This window comes from Triticum aestivum, chromosome 1B (assembly GCF_018294505.1).
Source record: "Triticum aestivum cultivar Chinese Spring chromosome 1B, IWGSC CS RefSeq v2.1, whole genome shotgun sequence".
In the NCBI taxonomy this organism is placed as follows: Eukaryota; Viridiplantae; Streptophyta; class Magnoliopsida; order Poales; family Poaceae; genus Triticum; species Triticum aestivum.
The window spans coordinates 595555808-595560618 of record NC_057795.1 but is presented as its reverse complement, the minus strand read 5'-3'; the positions used below and the strand labels follow the sequence as shown (position 1 = coordinate 595560618).

General features: G+C 39.3%; 1 pseudogene; it reads right to left on the bottom strand.

Annotated features, from left to right (window-relative positions):
• Positions 1-1354: 1354 nt before the first annotated feature.
• LOC123080265 (senescence-induced receptor-like serine/threonine-protein kinase) overlaps positions 1355-4811 on the bottom strand; it is a 5233-nt pseudogene continuing 1776 nt past the window's right edge.

The following is a 4811-nucleotide window of genomic DNA, read 5'->3' as shown; positions in this document are numbered from 1 at the left end:
TTTTTTTTGTTCCTTTTCTTTTACTGTTTTATTTTATTCTAGTTTTATAAAACATAAAAGTTGTATCTTAAATAGTAACACTAATTATACCTCTACCACAAAGAGGTTTAACCCCCAAATAATATAGTTTAGTATTTTATAAAATACCAACACATTTATTTATTTGTTTTACCTACAGTTTTAATTATTTGAATGCATTTAGACATTTTATAAAAATGTGGTTTCTTCACCACAATTAACTTTGCATTATTTGGCACAACTCGAATATTTTAGTTTTAAAGTTTGAAAACTTTTATTGTTATCATTAATTTGAATTTTGAATTTTGGACCGGTTTTGAACTAACTCAAGATTAGCAACTATAATTGAGGTGACGTGGCATCACTAGCAGAGGATCACTGTAGCTTAATTTCCCGGGCGTCACAATGCCACAATACCATCTTCTAGATTCTTTTTCTTATCATTGTGAGTGTATGAATAAATCCCATTTGACCAACCATATTGTGCAGGTATGGCATATATCTTGTATTAGTTTGTTTGTAGGTACATAGCGGCCCTGAAACTGAGCGAGGAGAGTGACATGTACATCTTTGGCACTGTTCCATTGGAGGTGATAACGAGGAAGCTTTCCATCCTATGATGTCTGGAACAACCAATATCGTTTAATGGGATCTCCAATGGCTTGGCAACATCAAAGACCTGGTGGACTTGCGCATGCAATGATAAAATGATGTCAAGAACGTGCGGAAGGCCGATGATGTTGCACCTAAAATGAACCATGCAAACTTTTGCCTGTGCAGCTCAAGATGATCAATGTAGTGTAGCCGCAAGACTGTCATCATCTAGAGGAGCAACAATGCATTTAAGCCTTTGGGGTGGAGCACAGTTTTGCAAGGGTATGTCGTGTGATGAAAATGTCATTGTTCAGCATATAGTATAATTATATGGAGCACCTTTTTTCAAGATTTACAACTATCTTCTTTGACACTGAAATGACATATGCACAAACATATGCATTCTATACAGAAAACAACTCCAGTTTTCTATTAATTGCTAAAGAAGCTGCCGGGAAGGATTCTGACTAATGTTTTGACTAACAGCAGAGGCAATAACTAGAACATGTCTAATGGGAAAAAAAGTTTTAAACGCAACATTTGCATACTTTCTGTGTTAAAATGAAGATGTGGTCCGTCTCAATGGCGAAAAATATCTAGTATGATTGAATAATACATGGAGGGTTTATCATGCAGCAGAAGTGCATGACCATTGACCATGGTTGGCTCCCTCCAAAAATGAATTAATGTTGATCATCTCAAATAAAGTGGTGCCATGGGTTACATTAGTAGTAGACTACGGTCACCGTCTACGGTCACCGTTGCAATTGGCTGTCATGTAGAAGCTACCCTTAGGGTTTTGTCTAGTGTGGTCTTCACCCTCTAGATCGAGGCAATATTGTAATTGGGCTGCCACATTAGTCATTGTTGGACGTTGTGCTGCAGCATGGTCGGTGCACTTGAGTGCAAGACCCAGGGCCTTCCACACACTGTTGATGTTGTAGTCACGTTGCATGTGTGCGTCCACCACTTCCTCAATGTTGCCTCCTTTGAGGTGTAGTCGTGTCCACTGGATGATGTGGATGGCCTTCCTCTAGTAGTACGATGCCGAAGCTATACACATCACTTTTTTGATTCAGTTGTAGGGATATTGCGTACCTGCATACATACATACAACATGCATGAGATGCATTTGCATTACAGATGACATGTACTTGTAGGCCACTAAAGATGATAATAAGCTAGGTTTTTATTTACTCCGGTGCGAGGTAGCCTCTTGTGCCAATAACCCGCGCTGTGGATACATGGGTATCATCGTCATGATTGAAAGCCTTCATCAAGCCAAAGTCAGCAACTTTGGCCTCGAGATTTGCATTCAGTAGGATGTTTGATGTCTTCACATCACGATGCACGAAGGGAGGGCTGCACGCCTTGTGTAGATAGTCAAGCCCTGCATGCACACCATATTGTCGATAGTGACATAACAAATCACACATTAACATCTAACTAAACATAGATATAGTAGCAGTATGAATAATGAACCAGATCCCAAATTAGAAGAAAATATATACCTTCTGCGGATTCTAGTGCAATACGGAGCCTCTGCCTCCAGGCTAAGGGTACAACATTGCTGTCTTTCCCTGCGAAATTGTGACTAATGTTAGTAGTGTGTAACTTGACATAGAGATTTCTAATGCTCTCTATTTTTGGAAATTGTCCTAATGCTCTTCCCAAAGATGGACTAGCACACCTCTGAGTTTATCTTCGAGGTTTCCTTCAGACATATGCTCGTAGACAAGTGCCAAATACTTTCCATCTTTGCAGTAACCAATTAAGGAGATAAGATTCTTGTGATGAATCTTCGTCAATGTCTGAGCCTAAGCGAGGAGAAGAAATATGTGTCATAGTTTTTTTTTTTTGCATATGTACTATGCTCTAGTTATACTTGACCAGACATTACCTCTGTCGAGAACTCTTTAATACCTTGACTGGAAGACTGAGACAACAACTTGACTGCAACGTGAGTACCATCATGCAAGAAGCCCTCATAAACAGTGCCGAACCCACCTTGGCCGAGCACTACCTTGAAGTTGTCTGTTATGACCTTCAGCTCCCTATACGTGAACTGGCGGTTCTCCAATTCGTGTTGTCCATGTCCATGGCTTCCCCTTGCCAATCCTTCAAATTTCAAGAATGAAAATAGCATTACCTTGCACTCTTTTGAGCAAAACTATTCATTGCACATGTGTGGATATCATATGTATATCGACGTAGTGTTTATACGGAGTGTTACCTTTCCTTTTTCTCACTATGAAGATCAGTCGTACTACAAGTGCTCCTATCAGCAGAACTACAAATACGGGAACAACAATATAGGTGGCAAGCATAGAGTTGGTCTTCTTTTTTGTGAGCTGGCAAGAACTATTGCTGCTACAAAGGCTTGGATTGTTGCCATATCTGCCAATAAGAAGAAAAACTAGATATCAGTTTTGAATTTTTACCAGGCAGTGGATATATATATAAGATGTACTAACCTAATAACTAGGGGGCCACCTTGAGTTCTCTTGAGAAGCCCGGGAGGAATTGATCCACTAAGCTGGTTCGCAGTCAAATCTCTAAGGGGACCAAATAGGGTTCACGTCAGTCAAACAATAGTGTACATAGTTATTACGTAGCCCTCAAAGATATCATAATGCGGAGCTGCTTACAGCACCACGAGAGTGGGTAGTTATGAAAGGACATTAGGAATTGATCCTGTTAATTTATTGTTCGATAAATCCCTGAAATAAGTGACAAAGCATACAAAATATGTGAACCATTTCCCTGAAAAAATTCACAGGGAAATAGATTTAAAATGTCTACTTACAAATACTGGAGATCTTTGATATCAGCGAAATAAGGTGATATATTGCCACTCAAACCGCCAGATGACATGTTTCTTGCAGAACATAAAAAATTTCAGTTGAAACAGCATTGTTCTCATTTTTTTGGAATAATTTCTTGTGCGCGATGACAAATTAAATTCTTCAGAACATAGCTGTAGTTCTTTTCAAAAAGGCAAATTAAATTTGAACTTACATGCTTGTAATTCTTGGACGCCCAGAAATAGCATAGCTGCAGGTCAACCCGTCCCATGCAAAATTCTTCGGGGCGCACGGGTCACCCATCCAATTCTTCTTCACATGGTACTGAGCCTTAATGGCGTTGATGGCAGAAACTTTTCCCCACAGTAACACAATAGACAAGGAAGCACAACTATCAGATCATGTAAGCTCTGTTTTATGAAAAGCTTATCAGAATAAGAACAAAAAATGATCTGATATCGATGTGCGAAAATAAGCTTCCATATGTTTACCATCCTGACTTTCCGTTCCAACGTTGGCTGTGGAGATGACGGAGAAAAACTCGAAGGCATTGATGATCGGTGGCAGTGTCGAGTTGGCAGTAGCGATCATGGTGTAGTTGTATTGGTTGTAGCCATGATGGGGTTCCCTGTTAGATATGGCGTCGGCGACGAGGTACTCGAGCGTGTACGGGAGCTTATTCTTCTTGCCGTTGGCAATGACATTAAACTCGCGCACATCATTACTGGCCAGGATCTGCAGCTCCGCGACGTACAAGATACCAATGCACCTACGATTAGTTAAATGGTTAAGCTAATTATAAGTACACTCCTATATTAGTAGTACTATAGATGATAACCCGCATGTTGCAGCAGATATTTATAGGAAGTAAAAGTTGTAAGCCACACAAAGTAGATGATTGTGTGACAGGCATTCAGTCCTTCCTTGTAGATGTTAAGAAACTTTGATATGCAAAGTTACAATGTTCTTTAGCCCAGATGTTATAGTACCTTGCTATTTGTTATGTTTTCTTACTTAAATTTAACAATATTAATCTAATTAATATGCCCATTGGTGTTCCAAAAGTACCTTACCGGATTCCTCGAGATGGAGCGACTTGGGTTGATCTTATACCCCCTCATCACAAATTAAAATATCTAGACAAATCTAAGAAGTAATTTGGGACGGAGGTTGTACAATGTTATGTATCTAGAAATGACACCTTTTTTTAAGTCAAGAGATTCGTTTCAAGATCACGAGTCATATTATAGGTCTCAAGGTAGATCAAACAGCTGTGAGACTCCTAAATACAAATTATCTAATTCACCACTTCATAGCGAATTAGAAAAAAATCCCATAGTAGTGTTGGAGAAGGGAACTACACCTATGTGAACGTACGGCCTCCTTACGTAAGTT